The 20,589-nt window shown below is 35.1% G+C and overlaps 1 non-coding gene across 1 annotated transcript; it reads left to right on the top strand.

Moving 5' to 3' along the window:
* Window positions 1-12,460: 12,460 nt before the first annotated feature.
* On the top strand, window positions 12,461-12,568 carry LOC124972712 (U6 spliceosomal RNA). Its single transcript, XR_007106505.1, has one exon. It is a non-coding gene; the product is annotated as a U6 spliceosomal RNA (small nuclear RNA).
* Window positions 12,569-20,589: the final 8,021 nt, after the last annotated feature.

A 20,589-nucleotide genomic window follows, 5' to 3' on the forward strand; every position in this document is an offset into this window, starting at 1 on the left:
GCACATCCTTTTCTCCACATTCCTGATGAGGGCAGCTGACTGAATCTAATCAGTTGGAATGGCAGATTCAAGCCTGGTCCCTGGACTCCAGTAGCAACTAATTGTGCACCTGCAAGGGCTGGAATTCAAATCTAAGCAGTGAGACAATTTCTTGACCAAATTTAGTAAGGATCCTCTGAATCCTCATCTCCTCTAGTCTCCATCTTTGCCAGACCTGCATAGCTTAGTTTTAGCAAGAACCTTGCTAAGTCAGTTTAGAAATGTTTAAAGACAAGCTTAACTGGGTGTGGTGATGTAGGTGACCCTGGGACCTGAGGAAAGAGGATTGCAAGTTGGAGGCCGGCCTCATCAATTTAACAAGACCCTAAGCAATTTAGTAAGACCCCATCTCAAGAAATCAATCAATAAGTAAATAAATAAATAAATAGCTGGGGTGTAGTTCTGTAATGTATAAAGCTGCTCCCCCACCCATCAGGTGCAGCCATTTTCCCCACCTCCCAACCACTTGTCAATCTGTGAACATCCTGGCTAGCTATTGGTTCATCAGTCAGCTTGCAAGTATCCTTCTCCGATATTGGTCCTCTGTTAGCCCGGCAGAATTCAACTGTTTACCATAGCTTCCCCACCATCTTTCCCCATTCTTTTGTCTGTCCTTCTCACTTTTCTCTATCCTCCTGGCTTTCCACTCTCTCTAGCGCACACCCTTTTGTTTTCCTTTCTCTTTTCCTCTCATTTTCTCTCTTACTCTGCAGGGAGACACTCTGCTTAATAAACTCCCTTATGTGATTTACCGTGTCCCGCGTGGTTCAGTGGAAATTCCCTTACAAGTTCAATGATAGAGTGCCTGTTGGTTAAATCCCCAGCACGGCCAAACACAAACAACAACAGCAAAAAACAGACACATCAAAAATTTAGTATACTTAAGCTGACAGTGATTCGTGAACAAGGTGGGTCAGTGTTAGGTGGCAGTAGTTAGTAATGAGCAATGAAATGTGAACCAATAACATAGCAGGGTCAATGGGGTTTCTTTGAAATTGCCTTTAATGAACAATCAAGTAACTTGTAGAATAGCAACAGGTATACTCACCCTGAGAATAAACAGAGAAAAACAAAGGTAACTAATTAAGAAATACATCAAGAAAGAAAAATCGTTGCCAAGAAACATCATTAGGACTAACTCCTGACGGGGCCTACTGAGGTCACTGTAAAGTTAAGATTTATGACCATAGATTTCTCAGTGTATTTCAGAAGGGAAAGTTCATGAATGGTGCAGGCATACTAAGATAAAGTATGTTTGATCATTGATCCCAGCCCCCATTTTAACCTAGAATCGACTTATGGATCAAGTCCCCCAAATAGAATGGTCACCATGATAGTTCCAGAGAGGAGGTTCAAAACTCCCCTGCTCCACTTAAAGGAGGATTTAAACATCTGATTGGTAAAGACTGCAGAATATGGAACCCAGTTGTCCTGGTAAATATCAAACAGCAATAAATTTGGACTCAGTACTGTTTCCTTTGTCATTCTCTGCTTAGAGATGTCTCCCCCACCCCTCTTTGCTTGAACCTTACTTTACTTTGACTCACAATAAAATTATCTTGCTTGGATTTTTGTGTCTGACTTTAAATTTTCTTTCATCAGAACACAAGAAATGAGGTTTGGAACTTCATCTCCCTACTCTCCTCTGACAAGAGCACAAGTGGTTCCAAGTTCTACCAAGAAGGTACAAGGAAAAAAATAAGGTGTTTGTGGATATAAAACAAAATATATTTGTTTGGGTATAGTGCAAAGTTCCTACATGGAAGTTAGTTAAGAATCTCTAAGTCTCATTTTATTGTTTATATTGAGCTGGGTTTCAATTTGCTTACACAGGAGTTCAAGGCACTGGAGCCATCTCAGCCTAATGGCCTCATGATTATTTTAACAGAAATCTTTTATAACATTGATATGAAATTTCTCACTACTCTCCCCCCACTGATATCTGATCAACCTGGCCTGCCTTTGTTAAGAATCCTGTCAAACTGGTTTAGCCAAGATCCCCTCTTTACTCCTAATGTTTCCTCTTAGCCATTTTTCTATCCATTAACCTTACTCTGATCCTTGGCTATAAACTCCAATTTCCTTGTCATATTTAAAACTGGACTTAGTTCCATACTGAGGTCTTTCTTCCCCAATGCAATAATTCCTGAATAAAATCTGTTTTCATCACTTTACTGTCCAGTTCTGTCATTTTTTTTTAACAATGGTCTCTATGATTGTAAACACTATAATCTATTGACTGTGTTTAAACATGATAGATGATTTGAATGAATTCAATAACTCTAGTGTCATGCTGTTATGGAGCAAGGACTCTGCGGCAAGATGCACATAGAAGCCAATATTGTGGCACTGGATTTTACAAAAGGAAAATCTTTATTGTGCTATTAACTAGCAAGGAAATCAAGATCTCAAATAGGGCTCAAATATCCCTCCCTGATTAGTTGGTAGTGGTGGAATTTATAGTAAGGAAAAAGGGAGAAGTTGCTAGTTGATTGGATGCTATGCTTCTTCACAAATCATATTTTTTGTTTTGCACAGGGAATTTTGAACTTGAGGTGTCAATGACTGGATGAGTTTGCCTCTTTTGCTCATGTTCATGTCCATTCTTAAAAAGCTGGTTCTAAATCATAATAATCAATAGTGGAATATCTGGAAGCTTTTCCTGAAATGTTGCTTAAGAACTTTGTTAATTAAGGATTTTATGTTCACATATGTCCAGGTCTTACCCTATTTCAATGCCACACCTCCAGTTAAAATTCTCATAGCTTCCTTGATTAGATACTATTCAAAATACTGAATTAGTTTTTCACATACGTGTCCTAAAATATCTATAATTAATCATAAAGATACTGTGCTATAAAGCAAATGAATAAGAAAAGTAGCAATAAATGATTTTTGAGACAGGAATTTTGAGTCAATTCTAAATGCTAAATTAGAATCATCAATGTTGGGGTCTTTAGCCCCTTGCTCTTCTTGACCAGCAACAAGGAAAGTGTTTAACAGAAAAGTCTTCATGTATTTCACACACTTTATGAATCATAAGATGATGGATTTAAAATATTTAAATTTACAGTCTGAAAACTAAAATTCCAACATTAAAAATTGACAGTGGGAGAGGAAAAACCAAAGAAAAGGGTGGTATAAGGAGAATTTTAGGTATTAACTACACAGTAATCTGCAAACATTAAGACCTATGCCAATATTAATGTTACCTAAAGATTTCAGCCAAGTTCCAGAGTGTTTCCTTAGAGAGATTATTTTCTCTTTCTCCTATGTATAAATATTTTTACATCTGAACCAAGCTAAAGGTATTATAGTACAGAATTGCACTTTGAAAGTTCAATAAGATGAAAGCTACTTTTAAGTTTTGATAAGATAACCTATTATACATGTCAACAACTCCAAGTTTGATAACATACTTTGCTAACTTGAGCAGAAATTAACAAATTTTGTAGCCTAGATCAGTGCCTGGAACATAAAAAAATTTCAATAAATATGAAGTAACTGAAAATATTTAATTATTTTGTGATTTCAGGAAATCCTAAAAATTAAAAAAATAAACACCTATCTGTAGGGTAATTGAATCAAAATAGATGTCTAATACTATTAGAAGGGGAATAAGAATAATAAAATAATATTCTGGAAGCAATGGAATCCTACAAAGAAATTGCCATCAAATATTGGTCTCAAGGATTACTGTAGTATTGTTTAATAAGAAATTAACTTTTGTAAAACCTGTCAGGTTAGATAAATTATGCTGTAATGTCTAACTTCTTAGAGTCAATGAACAATATCTATATTTTAATGGTTAATAAGTATAATACTTTTTAAAGACTATTATATTCTTAAAAAGTCAAATGAAGATCATATTTAAGAAGATCATTGTAAAAATAATATATTCCAACTTAGAACAAAGGAGGAATTTAGCTGCTTCATTTCTCTTAGAACAAAGGAGGAATTTAGATCCTTCATTTCTCTGCCTTTAAGACAGTGACTTCTCATTATGAGAAATGATTTTAACTTCTAATCTGTGACCTCTTTTGAAGCATATTTACTAACTATACAAGTCTCACATCAATTTTGATAGGCAAGCAATAACTATAGAAATTGTATAGGAGCAGGAGTTGAAGAAATAAGGTCAAAAGAGTGTTTTGTGGCAGAAAGATCAGTAAAGGGGAAGGAGCAGAGAGTGGGAGGAGGAGAGGGGAAGAAAAGGTTCTGGGGACTGAATTAGAACAAGACATATTCCATGCTTTTTTAAGTATGTCAAAATGGATTCTACTGTCATATATAATTAAAAGGAACTAGTAAATTTTTTTAAAAAGGAAAAAAAAAAGTATTTCATATTACAAATTCTAATTGGAAAGTTGAAAGATTTAATAATATTATAAAATGATACTGAAAGAAATGTAAAGTAATATTCTATTAAACATTATAAACACATGTTTATAGTAGTTTTATGATCAAATATATTATCCTTCTTCATTATTCTCTTAAATACACAATACTATTCCAATTGAAAGTCACTCACATTGTTACAAGTAGAATATATACCCCAAATGAGCAAGGTAATTGAAAACTTTGCTTGTGATTTGTTTTAATAAAATGGAAAATAATAAATTTTACCTTAAACTCAATTAAAAGGATAAAAAGGAAATTACTATTCGCACAATCATTGTGTCACCTGCATTAATCAAACAATAAAATACATTTTTAAAAGTTTAATTAAGCTCCAAATTAAAATTTTGTGATATATAAAATCAAGTCATTTTAATATTTTAAATAGAATGGTTTTCTTGATTAGAAACTATTCAAAATACTGAATTAGTTTTTCACATATGTGTCCTAAAATATCTATAATTAATCATAAAGATACTGTGCTATAAAGCAAATGAATAAGAAAAGTAGCAATAAATGATTTTTGAGACAGGAATTTTGAGTCAGTTCTAAATGCTAAATTAGAATCATCAATGTTGGGGTCTTTAGCCCCTTGCTCTTCTTGACCAGCAACAAGGGAAGGGAGCACTCCCCAACAAGGCCAGACCGGGAATGGTAGGGCCCACCGACCGCCTGCACCCAGCCCTCCAGGTGGAGGACAATCAGACGCATCAGGGAGACCAGTCACAGCAGGAACTCGTTTATTGAGGAAGTCACATGGCTTTTATGTAGGGTGGAGGCTAGGCGGGAACCAATCAGCTTAAAGGTCAGCAAGGCATGGGGGTTCATGCAGGCAAGAGTCCCATAGGACTATATGGCACGCACGAGCTGATCATGTTGGCGAAACTGCTTTAACCAATCCCTGACAGTGGTCCGATTTATCTCATTAACTTTTGAAACCGCCTTGGAGGCCTTGATCTTGCTCACTCGCCAGGGAGTAAGGAGTCAGTCTGAGTTAGTTAATGTGTCATTAGTCCCAACACATCAATAATTATGAATGATACCAGTATATTTAAAATATAATGAATAAATGTAATATGACCAATGACCATCCTTCCCTAGAATAAAAATATTATCTAAAGTTTATATCAATATATTTGGGGTATTTGTGCTCTGTTTATGTTTGTATGTATCATAACTGAGTGTAATTAGAAAACTTAGTGTTACTCTAAGGAGAAATAAACAAAAAGCAAACCAAAAATATTTAAATGTCTGTAGATATTCAAAATATTTACAGATAGTTTGTTTCTCATGAAAATTTTAATTTTTCTTTCACACTGAGTGAATACTACATATCAGTTAGTAGAATATGTATATTTAACCTTCACAGTGACTCTAAATGCAAAACCATTTAATTAATGAGAAAATGGTTTTAAATAATTGGCCCAAACTCACAAGAAAAGGTAGCATATTTTACTTTATTGAGCTGATTACCTCATGTCCTCCAAATTCTGAACTCAAAATACAATTTACCCCCAAAAATCAGGTTCCTTGCAGATATGAATGATTTTAGGTTTGGGACAGGAAATATACAAGGCAAACCTGTAACATCTTGTCATATAATGTATACTAACAGTTGTTTATGTTATTGGGTCTGTTTCTAAAGGGCTCAAGAGACAACATTGAAGAGACTACCAATGACCAAAAGTGGAATCTGATCATCAATTTAAAAAAAATAAATAAAAATTAAGTCTTATTTCTGTTTTTAAAAAAGAATGAGAAAAATATTTTTAATAATATTTATTAAAACATCTTTAATAAATATTATTTAATATGTGTGTTTATACTGAAAATTTGAAAGAAAAGTATTTTAATCAACTATTTCACTGCTGTAACTAAATGATCTGACCAGAACAATTTTAAAGGAGGAAAAGTTTATTTGGGAGCTTATGGTTCTATAGGTCTTACTCCATATAAAGCCGGCTCCATTTCTCAGGGCTTGAGATGAGGCTGAACATCATGGTGGAAGAGTGCAGCAGAGGAAGGCAGCTCAGATCATCAGGAAGCAAAGAGAGAGAGAGTCTCCACTCTCAAGATACAAAATTTATACTCCATAGCCATGCTGCAATTCCAATCTCCTCCAGCCACACCCTACCACTTCAGTTACCACTCAATTAATCCCTGTCAGGGGGATTAAATCACTGATTGGGTTAAGACTCTTAACCCAATCATGTCTCCTCTGAACCTTTTTTCATTGTCTCACAGGTGAGCTTTGGGTGTACTCCTCACATCCAAACCATGACAAAAAGTAAAGATTATTATGATTTTACTTCAACTCACTTCTCTTACAGCTATTTCTCTTTTCTCCCATTCTGAATATTCTAGTAACCAGACTCCAAAATAATTATTCTGCAGACCAAAGGCCCCCAAACCATAATAACTAATTATTTAAATTCTAGTCCAAGTCTAAAGGTAGAAGACCAATATTCAATTTCCCATTTTGAAGATTGTTAGACAAAGGGAGTGGATTCTTTTTTGCTTAGTCTTTTGTTCTATTCAGGTCTTTAATTGAATGAGACCCATTCATTTTCAAATTCTGTGTATGGCATACTTGTTGATAATATCCTACAATTATCAGATCTTCTCTTTTTTAAAAAATGCTTTCTTCTTTGCCTTTCACTTGGGAATTTTCTACTTACCTATCTTTAAGATAATTGATTCTTTCCTCAGTCTTTTTCAATTCACAAATGAGCCCTGAAAGGAAAGCCTTTTTTATTTATGTTTTTTATATCTAGAATTTTATTTTTACTATTAGTTTTAAATTTTGTGCTTTTTGTTCCTAAATGGTTTATTCCTTTTGGTTACTTTTTCAGTTTCAGTTTCTGACATATTTTTAAATTCCCTATTTCATGATTATAAAATCTGTGCTACAAATGAATCTGGTTGTGAGATTTTTGTGTCTTCAGACCATGTTTTCTCTTGCCTTTTAACATGCTTGTAGTATTTTTTAAAGCCTGAATGTTATGTATCAGCTAATAGGATAAGATAAACAGAGATTTAATGTAGTATTTTATGTTAATATTGGTAGTAGTAGTGAAGCCAGAATTAAGGACAGGTAGTTAGTGTAGAAATAGAAAATCGGGTCAATTCGAGGAAATGAAGCCATCTGCCTTTGGAAGTTGGAGACTGCCCCTGGAAGAATGGAATATCAAAGATCTCCGGAGCCCATTGATTACCAAATTTACCTGCCTTTATCAAGGACTGCAAACAAGGAGCTGCTAATTAATGCCCCCTGGTCCCTTACCCTCCTGAATCACCTTGGCCCTCCCCCTGCCCTTGGCTTCTCACTTATGCAAAACCGGGCCTAGTCACGTAGGCAGGAAGGGAGAGAGATAAGGGAGGAGAGAATTGGAGAACAAAAGAGTTTAACCTATAAAAGATGTAGGGTGCGCTCACTTCTTGGGACTTTAGAACATCAGCCATGGCCCCCTTCTCCCTGCCGGGAGAAGTCTGTATTATTCCCTTTAAATAAACCTGCTTAATATGCTTGCCTTGGCGTGCTTCTCTAGTGCTTAATCTTCAACATTAGAAGAAGCAGAACTCGTCACCGGTAAATAGCGGTATCAGTAGGCCTATATTTAATGATAGTCATAACTATATTTGCCAGAGGCTTCAAATTCTTCCAGTGTTTTTATCTGCTCTGTTTTCTTTAGTCTTTCCTGAGAATTCCTTCATAGATAAATTCTCTCTTGTAGCTTTCTGCTATAGTCTACCTTTATTACTGGAGTTTTTTAAGTTTGATATAATGTATGGGATGATCCTTTTATAATATTGTGATTAAAACCTTAGTCTCTTTTTCACAAGGCCAGCATCTCTAAGCCATGATCTTCACAAGTGTTTCTTATTTGCACCCACTTTGAATAAGACAGGAATGCCAGAGGGACTTCAGTTGGTGAAGTGCTCATCCTTGACATGGGTTAAGGTTCCAGTAAAATACTTTCATATGGAGAATAAGCATTTATTATTAATAATGCTCTGGGCAGATTCCATAATTGTTCATCTTTTCCCTCTTCTTTTAGAGCCATAAAGGGATCATTTCTGGTTATTCATGACAAAAGTGATAAAATATTTCTTTTACAATAAACCCTTGAAAATATTGAAAATCCACTTGTTACAGAGTTGTGACCTTCTAAGAAACTGAGGCAGCATGAAGACCCACCCTTCAAACCCCAAGATCACAAGATCGAATCTTGTGATCAAGTCAGAAAGATTTCAGACATGTCACTCAGAGTAACAGGAATGAGTTTATTAAAGGGATAGGAAAAAGGAAAGGGGACACTCTCAAGGGAGAGAGTGGGTTCTCTTAGAGAGGAGAGGGACAATCTGCTTCTCCTGCACTCCAGTTTTATTGGGGGTCCCAGAGAAGTTCCATAAAGTCCTGCCACTCCACTCTTGACTTTTGACTGACAGCAAGTAACATGAGACTTTCAAGTCCCCACTGCCAATTTCAGGTCCCACTGGACAATTTCAGGTCCCCTTGGCCCATACTGAGTAGTTCTAATTGGATTCACAACCATACATTCTTATAAATTTTATGGTTAGGAATAACCATATTCAGGAATCTGGTCTGTGAGAAGGATCACAAAATCTCTCCCTTCAAAGTAACTTGGGTTCCTCTTATCAACATTATTTCCTACCAGCATTTCCCTTGCAGATAACAGGTAATTTCGTGAGGAATGTGACATTTTCTCTTCACTTGGCTAGACAGAGCTGTAGGTAAATTGCTTCTTGGAAAAGAATGCCTGTGGGGATCAGTACAGTGAACCCAATTTATAGAATTATTCCCTTAACCTCATGTTCCCACCATTCACATCTGTCTGTCCCCTAACACCCACCAAGACTACAGCCACAAGGAGTCTCTCACTTTCATGCTAACCTTCACATGGTCATTGAAATTCCCATCCAAATGGGATTGATTAATTATGGCTCCAAGTGATTTCTGCTATAATTGAGAAGATTTCAGATGTAGCTTTCTGGAGTCACCTGTCCTTTACTGGTTTCTAAGTGGAGGTTTGCCTTGTGGCTTCAGTTCTCCCAGAGTGCAAAAAAGAATTGATTTTCAGTTCATTTATTTTTTAACTTGTAAGGATGTAAGCAATAACTTCAAAACTCATTACTGAAACTCTTCAAACCTCAATACTCAAGGCCTTTTTATAAAAATTTAATCTTAATTAGTAGTTTTCTTCTGATTCAAAGTCATTTCTTTTTCGCTATATAAAGTTGAATCTGAGGTAATTAATTTTGTTATGATTTCCCAATAAAGAATTTAACTATAAAACTTCCTCTAAATTATTTAATTACTTTGTAGTAAATAACATATGTTTTTATTATCATTTAATATAAAATTATTTCTATTTTTTTCTTGTGATTTCCTTTCTGGCACATGTGTTATTTAGAAATATGTCATTAAGTTTACAAATTTGGGGGCATTTTTGGGATATATCGTAATTAGTACTTAATATGATTGGGGTCAGAGAAGAAATCCTTATAATTTTAAATCTTTAAGATTAAGAATTAATTTATCACCAAATATGTGGGTTTTATTGATAAGTATTTCAAAAGTAACAGAAAATAATATGCATTCAGCATCTATTGAATATATTTTATAAATATCAGTTGCTAAGAGTATGATGATATTTTTCAAATATTCTCTATAGTTACTCATTTTTCACCTATTAATTACTGAGGGAAAGAAATACAGATTAGATGTGATTGTGAATTTGTCACATTATTTCCATCAAGTTTTGCTTCATGTGTTTTGAACTCTGCTCTTTAGTTATGGCTATGGATTTGAATTGTGGTTCTCCCCAATTTTACATGTTGAAATCTTAATTCCCAGTGTTTCATATTTTGAACTTATTTGAATTTAGGGCCACTGCAGTTAAAAATAAGTTAAGAGGAAGACATTAGGCTGGACCCTAATTCACTAATGTCCTTATAAATAGAAAAAAACTGGATACGGAAACAGAGACAGGGAGAATTGCATGTAACGATGAAGGCAAAGATCAATATTGTGTAGCAGAAGCCAATGAAAACAAATGATTACCTACAAACCACCAGAATCTAGGAGAAATACATAGAATAGATACTTTTTTTTTGCCTGTAGAAGGAACAAATCCTTCTGACACTGTGATCTTGGAGTTCCAGCATTGAGAATAATGAGACAATAAATTTGTTTCATCCAGTTTTTAGTACTCTGTTATAGTAGGCCAAGGCACATTCACATTTAAGATGATAAATCTTCATATTGGTGTTGTTAAATGCTCCTCTTTATCTATAGTAATACTTATGTTGAAGTCTACTTTTTATGAAATTAATATAACCAACCCAGCATTAAAATTTTATGATAATCTGGCATGGTAGTGCATCCTATAATCCTAGCAGCTCAGGTGGCTGAGGCAGGAAGATGGCAAGTTCAAAGTCAGCCTCAGCAATTTAGAGAGGCCCTAAGCAACTTAGTAAGACCCTATCTCAAATTAAAAAAAAGAAAGAAAGAAAGAAAGAAAGAAGGAAAGAAGGAAAGAAAGAAAGAAAGAAAGAAAGAAAGCAAAAATAAACAGGAGCTGGGGATGTGGCTCAGTGGTTAAGCACCCTTGAGTTCAATCCCTGGTCTAAGGGGACAGATAGATAAGAATGATGGGAACATGAAGTTAGGAGAATAATTCTATAAAACGAGCCCACTGTGATGACCCCCCCCCATGTGTTTTCTTTGCCAAAAAGCAATCTTCCTGCAGCCCCACCTGGTCTGAGTGTACAGAATATGTCACATTCCTCAGCAAACTGAGGCAGAGGGTGAAGGTCAGGCAGTCAGTGCAGGTAATGAATGATAGGGGTTGAGAAAGGACGATAAAGGGTTATCACTGGTTATCAAACAGAGAAGACAATGGGTTGATAACCTCTGCAATCATGCTGCTAGGTATTGTGGGTTGCTAACAATTAAACTCTGTATCTCTGCCCTTGGTCACATATGTGGGGAAGAAAGACAAGACAATAATTAAGGAGAGGAGTTCTGGGGTCCACAAAAGAGAAAGACACACCCTCTCTTATGGACTCCCAGCTATGGGGCCCCTTCTGTTTGGAGAAGTCTATTGTTATCACTTTTCTTAAATAAAACTTGCTTTCTAAGCTTACCTTGGCATTTCTCGGGTGTTTTATCTTCAACACCAGGAAACAAGTACCTGTTCCTGATTTCCAAGACCAGTATCACTGATACGAAAACAAAACAAAAAAAATCATGATATATCTTTTTCTACCTGTCAATTTGTTTACTCATAGTAAAAGTAGGCTTCTTATAGATAGCATAGACAGGCTATTTCTCATTTATCATCTGGATACCTCTGCTTTTGATTGAAATATTAGAAGATTTACATTAATTTAAATTTTATTATTATTAATAGTAGTAGTAGTAGTAGTACCAGGAATTGAACCCAGGGGTGCTTAACCACTGAGCCACATCCCTTTTTATTTATATTTTTTTAAATTTTGAGACAGGGTCTTGCTAAGTTGTTTAGGGCCTTGCTAAGTTGCTGAGACTGTCTTTGACCTTGTGATCCTCTTTCCTCAGTCTGCGGAGCTGCTGGGATTGTAGGTGTGCACCACCACACCCAGCACTATTTAATTATTCTTAATTCTATAATTTTAGTTTGGTTCCTACTTATTCATCTGAGTTTTGAGTTTGTGTGTGTGTCTGTGTCTCCTTTTCTTCATAACATTACTTTAGATGAATTGAGGATTTTTTAGTAATTTATCTCTCCTATTAACATTTTCGTATTGAATGTTTTTGGTGGTTTTCCTGAAGAGTACGATGTGAATTTTAATTTAGGATAGCTTACTATCATACTTATTAAATCAACTTACAATAATTTCTTAAAAAATCAATATATTTCTGCTTGCCCCTTGAATTTTAATCTTAAAATTTACTTCCCCATTCATTAAAAACCTTAAGATACAATGCTACTATTTTTATTTAAAATGGTTAAGTACGGTGCTCACTTCTGCATTACTTATACTAAAATTGGACTGTTACAGAGAAGATTTAGCATGGCCCCAGTGTAAGAATAATATGCAAATTTGTGAAGCTTTCCATATTTTTGTGAGGAGCTAACCCCTGACTATCTGAATTTCATTAAAGGATTGGTGGACTCTGAGGATCTTTCTCTAAATATTTCCCACGAAATGTTGCAACAAAGCAAAAATTTGAAAGTTATCAGAAATAATTTGGTCAAAAATAGCTTAGAAGTGTTCACTGAACTAGCAGAAGAACTACAAAAATTGTATGAGCAGTTCACTAAAATTATAAAGCTTGGAATACACCAAAGACTCTCAAAATCGAAAGAAATGTTCATAGTTGTTAACGATACTACACGTCTGCTACTGGGGATTAGATGATTTCTCTCAAGGACTATTTGCACCACAATGAAGGTAAACCAGAAACACATTTATTATGTCATTGGTGAGACCAAGGACCAGGTAGCTAACTGTGCCTTTGTGTAGCGTCTTCAGAAACATAGTTTAGAAGTGATCTATATGATTGAGCCCATCCATGAGTACCGTGTCCAACAACTGAAGGAATTTGAGAATAAGACTTTAGTGTCTGTCACCGAAGAGGGCTTGGAGCTTCCAGAGGATAAAGAAGAGAAAAAGAAATAGGAAGAGAAAAAGATGAAGTCTGAAAACCTCTGCAAGATCATGAAGGGCATCTTGGAGAAAAAGGTAAAGCAGAGCTAGCTAGTAATGCTTTTTTTAGTTTCACGTTGGCTTATTTTAACAGGTTGGAATGTTTGTTCTAAGAAATAAACCTATCTTTAGCTTTGTGGTTTAAAGTGTTTGCCACCAGGTTGTATCCCTTAGTAGGCCAAACCAAATCTTTTGTCCCTGAAGTGTTCCAGGATAGACCTTGATGTTTAAAAGAAAAATATTTGTTAAAATTATTTGAGTTTCATCTACTTAGGATCCACTTTTTAAACTTTCCATCCCCTGTATTTACCCATTGTGCATGTACTAGTTCTCTAGAATTAAGTATGTTAAATTGAAACAACTTGCTGGGAGGAACTCTCCAGGGCTTGTTTTCCAAAGAAAAGTATTTAGAGGAACAAAACTATAAACCTCCCTACGTGTGTTATAAAGCAAAAATAACTCAGTAATTCTTGTGAATGGAAATGTAATACCCAAATCACATTCTGCCTTAAAAGGTAATAAATATAGATGAGTTAAAATATAGTTAAATACAAATTTATATTCTATCATATGTTTATGTTTTCCCCCCAGTACAGGGAGTGAATCCAGGGGTTCTCTGCCACTGAGCTACAGCCCCCACACTTTTTATTTTTTAATTTTAGTTAGGGTCTTGTTAAGTTACTGAGACTATCCTTGAAATAGCAATCTTCCTGCTTCAGCCTCTGTCTCTGGCACATATGGTCCCAAACCAACACATCCGGCTGAATTTATACATTCTGGAGTTCATAATTTCTTGCAGATAATGGTCTTTCATCTGATGATTACTTTGATAAATTTTCTTTAATGTCTCTTATAGTCCTGCTATATTGGTTGAGAATTCTCTCAGCATTAGCTTATCTTCAAATGTCTTCATTTTCACTTTGAATTTTTATGTAGGATTCTTGAGTGACAGTTATCTTTTTCAACACTTTAAACATGATTTTTTTATCGTTCTGACCTTCATTTCTGAGGATACATCACCTGTCAATTTTATCATTGTTCTCTTATAATATGTACACATGTTCCGCTCTGACTGCATTTAAAATTTCATCTTTATCTATAGGAGCCATTTCATTGAAACATCTTCATGTTTCACATTTCATTGGTAAGAAATAGACCAACTCTACAAAAGACTAATTTCCTCCCTCTGGTAGTACCAAAACAGCAGTTATAAAAATGAAAAAAAAAATCAGTGTCTTTGTTGAAAAATACACAATGCTTTAAAAGCTAATGTTAAAGTCATTCCATTCTCATATTTCCATCGTTTACATCATGGTTATTTCTATCCTCAAATATCATCCTCATACTCTCACTTGGAATACTTTCCCCCAAAATTAAATAAGATTACCTTATAAATCAGTCCATGTCCCACTTCCATGACATTTCCTAAGCTAAAATGTATGAAAATTTGAGAGTTTTTGTTTAAATTAGAATTCTATAGTATTTTTATTCACTGCATGTCTTTCTAGTGAGTTAGGTATAGGGAGATTCATTCTTACAATTTGAAAAACATGCTCCTAATTAGATTTTTTTGAGCAAATGTTATCAGAATTAATTAAAATCAAGCTGTATAGGAATGAAAACTCATTAATTCAGTGGAAAAATATTTGCCAAGCCAAATCAGCTTCACTAACTTGGATGTGATTGGAATGAGTGACTTTAGTTTATTCAGCATTTTTGGTGAATTCACAAAAGTTTTTTGACTAATATTCACTGATTAATATTAATCCATTACTATTATATTCACTACTATTATATTTTCATGGTGAACAAAGCTAAAATAGTATATATTTAATTGTAGTATTTTCCCTCCTATTATTACAGTTAAGATTCAACTTATAAAATGTATATCTTGAATAGAATACATATTTTGATAGAGTTATGACTTAGATTAAATCCAAAAAATATGTGAAAAAACATGTGATGTGAATGCTGGGTTTAGAATCTCAGTTATGAATCCATTTTTCAATTTCTCATCATATCTATTTTATTCCTAATTATCCTAATTTGGAGTTTCAATGAATTCTTACAACTATGAATATATATTGAACTTTAATAATTGGACTATTAATAATAGGATAACGCATGAACACCACTGACAATAAACATGAGCTTTTTGACCATATCCCCCAATGTGAGGCATTTTCCTCTACTTCTATTCCTAGTCCTTAATGTGGATTTTAAAAAAAAATAGTCATCTCTCAGATCTTGGTTTAAAAATCCCTTCTTCCAGGAAACTGTCTGTGGTAGGAAGAATAATGAACACCCAAAGATTTCCGTGTTCCATGTTCCTAAACCTGTGAATTTATTATGTTAAATGTCAAAAGGACTTTTGCAGGTATGATTGAAGATATGGATCATCAAATATACACCAAAGTGTACCCTATGATCATTTAAATCCTTAATCTTAAAAGAGGAAGAAGATATTTGGCAGAATGAGACGGATTTAATTTACTTCTGGTTCTGAGATTTGGGTATTATGTACAAGGGCAAGAGAATTTTTAAGGAGCTATAAGCAGCAATACCTTACAGTGAGTAAAGAAATGGGAACCTTAGCTCTGAAATTGGTTGGAGTTGAATTCTACCAAAAATACCAATGAGCCACAAAGCAGATTCTTCTCTAGAGTCACCAGTAAGGAATATAGTCCTGCTGATACTTTGATTTTAGTTCAGTGATAACTTACATCAGACTTTCAGCTTACAGAACTGTGAAATAATAAATGGTTATTTTTAGCCACTATGTTTGTGGTAATTTGTTATGGTAGCAAAAGAGAATTAATATACACCTCACATTATTAGATGAACATCTTGTAAATAACAAGTAAGAAACTTAGGCTTTCTGCCAAAAACCATTTGTGTGAGCCATCTTAGAAGTCGATCCTACAGTCACATGTGACTCTAACTCAAGCCTTAAAGATGACTTTAGCCATAGCTGATATCTTAACTTCAATCTTATGGAAGAACCTGAGCCAAAATCAGCTAGTTAACATATTCTCTAGTTCTGGATCCTGTGGAATAAAAGTGTGTTGTTTTAATCCCCTATGTATTGAGTAAGTGTATTATGCTGCAAGAGATAATTAAAGCAAATTTTAATAATGGTAATTTGAGTGCTGTCATAGTAAATACCTACAAATGTAAGAATTAGGTAGTGGGTAGAAGAGCAAGGACTGTAAGAAAATATTAATGAAAGCATAAAAAGCCCTAAAAGAATTTTTAGAAGCCTGATGAGCGTTGGGTTGACTGTGGGTGACAATTTGTAAGATATTAAGTAAATTCAATTAAAAGCTGAAGAAAAAGAGATCATTGCTACATAACAATAGAAAGTTTAGTACCAATGTTAACAGCATTAATTAACAAAGTATAAAATAATACCTAATAATAATTACAACTAACTTTTGCTTAGTGTTTCAAAATACCAAATATTATATGCATGCATTATCACATTTAAACTTCCCACAGTGAGATGGAAACATTTATTATATCCATTTTAAAGGTGAAGAAATTGAGGTTTGATGAAGTTAAGTGACTTGTTCAAGTCAAAACTAGTGAGTGAAAACCCATATGTACTTATAATCAAGGCCCATTTTATTAACCATGTATACATTTTCTCTTATGGCTTTTATTTATTCAGGGTTTTTTATATCTGCATTAAAAAATACCTGTAGGAATATTCTTATAATAAAAAGGGTACTGAAGTTTGTTAAATTTTTAAAATTAACATAGTTATGGTTTTTCCCCTTCATTCTCTAATGTGGTATATAAAAATGACTGATTTTCATATATTGAAACATTCTTGCATTCCAGGAATAAATATTGCGTCATGGTGTGTAGGGGATGCACCCTAATGGCGGCTGCACCCTCGTGACAACCTCTTCCTCATAGGTGGCACTGCCTGATCCACCAACAGTTTACCCGGACTTCTTTGTACTGCCACTCTGCCCCGGAAACTGAAAATGTGTTCTTACCCAGCAACTCCCTGATTGGCCTGCTCATCTCCACCCCCTACTGTCTGGGATTGGTTAGCAGCAGTTCTGTGATCAGCTCGTTCTTGCCATTTAGTCCTATGGGACTCTCTCCTTCATGAATTCCCTGTGCCTTGCTGACCTTTAAGCTGATTGGTTCCCACCTAGCCCCCACCCTACATAAAAGCTGTGTGATTTCCTCAATAAACGAGTTCCTGCTGTGCTTCCTGAGCTGACAGACCTCCTGTCTCTAGTGGGTTTCCATTGCCGCCGACACTCATCATCCTGCTCGGCCCCGTATTCTCCTCAGGCAGGCCCTGAGGAGATACATCGGACCTTGTTGCTCAACAGGGAGCAACAATGGTGTATGTTCCTTGTAATATGCTTTGAATTCTGTTTGATAGTATTTTGTTGAGTATTATTGTTGTAACATTCATCATGGATATTGGTGAGTAATGTTCTTTTCTTTCTTTTTTATTTTTGTCATACTGAGGATAAAACCCAGAGCTTTATGTGTGCTAGCAAGTGCTCTACTACTGAACTACATCCCCAACTTAAAACCCTTGTAGTATCTTTGTCTGGTTTTGGTATAAAAGTATTACCATTCTCATAAACTAAGTCTTCAAAATTTTGGAAGCATTTGAGGAGGAATGTTGTTAATTCTGTTATGAACATTTGGTAGTATTCACTAAGAAAATGACCTGCTCCTGGGCTTTTTTTTTTTTTTTTGGTGATATTTTTAATTGTTAATTCAATCTTGTAACTATTTATAGGCTTACTCAGATTTTGTTTTTCTCTATGATTCACATGTTAAGTATGTGCTTGTAGGAATTGCCAATTTCAATGTGTACTTGAGAAAACTGTGTATTATTTTGGGGGGAGAGTTTTACATATATTTCTCTTAGGTCCAATTACTTTATAGTGTTGCTCCATTTATCTTATTGATCTTCTTTCTGATTGCTGTATCCACTAATGAAAGTGAGGTACTATAATCTGAATGTTTGTGTGCCCCTAAAATTCATGGGTTGAAATCCTAACTCCTGAGATGATGGTATTAGAAAGTAAGGTGTTTGGGAGGCGATTAGGTCTCGAGAGCTGAACTCTTATGAATGGATTAATGCCATTATAAAAGAGGCCTCAGAAAGCTACCATGCCTTTTCCACCATATGAGGACACAGCCCTAGTCACCATCTTAAACTGGGAAGTAGGCTCTCCCCCAGATCCTGTGTCTGCTGGTACTTGCATCTTGGACTTTACAACCTTCAAAATAGTGAGAAATAAATATTTGCTGTTTATGAGTGATTCAGTTTATGGTATTTTGTTATAGCAAATCAAACAGTAAGACAAAAATCTGTACCAACAAGTGGGAGTGCCGCTATGACAAATATCTAAAATTGTTGAAGTGGGTTTAGAATTGGGTAAATGGGTAGAGGATAGAAGAATTTTGAGGTAATGTAAGGAAATACTATAAAAAAAATCTATCCATAAGTAACTTTAAAGATGATTCAAGTGAAGAATCAGAAGAGAGATACAACAAAAGCTTCAATCTTCTTAGAGAAAACTTAAGTGATCAAGATTAGAATGCAGCTGGAAATTAGAGTATGGATGGTAAAGACTCTCATGACTACTGTCACAGTTAGACATAATGCATAGTTAGTCACAGTTAGTTGTCAGAAATGAGGCACATGGGATGGGGGTTGTACCTCAGTGGTAGAGCATTTGCCTGGCATGTGTGAAACTCTGAGTTTGATCCTCAGTACCACATATAAATAAATAAATTAATTAATTAAATAAAGGTCCATTGACAACTAAAAAATATTTAAAAAAGAAATGCATTTTGGAAAACTGGAGGATAGACAATCATTGTTATTAATTGGCATGGAACTTGTGGAACTATGTTCATGTTCTTGTGTTGTGTGAAAGGAAGAATTTATGAGTGGTGAAATAAGGTATTTGGCCTAAGAAATTTCTAAGAAAAGTGTTGACAGTACAGTTTGGCTTCTTGTGAAGCATAAAGCAAAATGAAAGAAAAGAGAAATGATTTAAAGATGGAGTTTTAAATCAAAAGCAAAGGAGAACTTAAGGGTTTGGAAGGTTCTTATCCTATGTTGTTTTCTTTATTTGTTCTAATTAGTTATACATGACAGCAGAATGCATTTCCATTCATTGTACATGAATGGAACACAACTATTCATTTCTCTGGTTATACCTGATGTAGAGTCATACCATTCATGATATCATACAAGTATTTAGAATAATGATGTCAATCTCATTCCACCATGTTTCCCACTCCCCTGTTCCCTCCCCTCCACTCACTCCCCTCTGCCCGATCCAAAGTTCCTCCATTCTTTCCTTGTCCCCACCAGTATGGATCAGCATCCACATATGAGAGAAAACGTTTGACCTTTCGGTTTTTGGGATTGCCTTATTTTGCTTAGCGTGATATTCTCCAACTTCATCCATTTACCTGCAAATGCCATAATTTTATTATTCTTTATGACTGAATAATATTCCATTGTGTATATATACCACAGTTTCTTTATCCATTCATCTGTCGAAGGGTATCTAGGTTGGTCATATAGCTTAGCTACTGTGAATTGAGCTGCTATAAACATTGATGTGATTGCATCACTGTAGCACGCTGTTAAAAAATGAGAAAGATGGTCAAGGCCAACACCAAAAGTGTAGCCAAGTAACCATCTTATAAGATATTGCTGTGACTTCTTCAGGTGATTTTTTTTCAAGACAATGGAAAGAATGACCCAAATACAGTCATTTACATACATACAGGCAGTTATTGGGGCTGCCCTCTCCTACCATAGAGCCAAAATGTCAAGGCATGGGTGACAGAAAAATTTAAAAGATGGGACCACAGACATCCATAAGGACTCAGTGCTCACTGCCCAGTAGGGCCTTAAAGCTCCACTCCATGAATTTCAATGTTGTATTCCTTGATTACCAGGTATAACACTAGTAAGCCCCAGTGTGGCATTCACTACACCCAGAAAACCTGGGGGACTGGCTACAACCACCTACATTTCAAAGGATGCCATGGAGAGTTGAAAATTCCTGATTTAAAAAAAAAAGCTGTGGAGTCGGAATTATTGTAAAGAACCTTCACTAGGGCAATGTTCATAAATATGGACCTGTCCATTTTATTCCAGAATGGTAGGGTCACCAGTATGTAGTTAAAACCTGTGTGATCCAAAAGCATGTAACCCAGGAATAGTCACAATAGAGAACGACCAGTAGGATGGGACATCCCAAAATCCTGAGGGCAGAACCACTATCATCATGGTTCTGGAAGGTAGATTTCTACTCATTACGCTGGGAGGGTGGAGTCTTGAATCTAAGAAGATTATTCTTAGTCCTTAATGTTTTAGACTTTCTTGGGACTCATTACTCCTTTCTTCTTTCCTATTTTCCCATTTTTAAA

The sequence above is a fragment of the Sciurus carolinensis genome, chromosome X (assembly GCF_902686445.1).
Source record: "Sciurus carolinensis chromosome X, mSciCar1.2, whole genome shotgun sequence".
In the NCBI taxonomy this organism is placed as follows: Eukaryota; Metazoa; Chordata; class Mammalia; order Rodentia; family Sciuridae; genus Sciurus; species Sciurus carolinensis.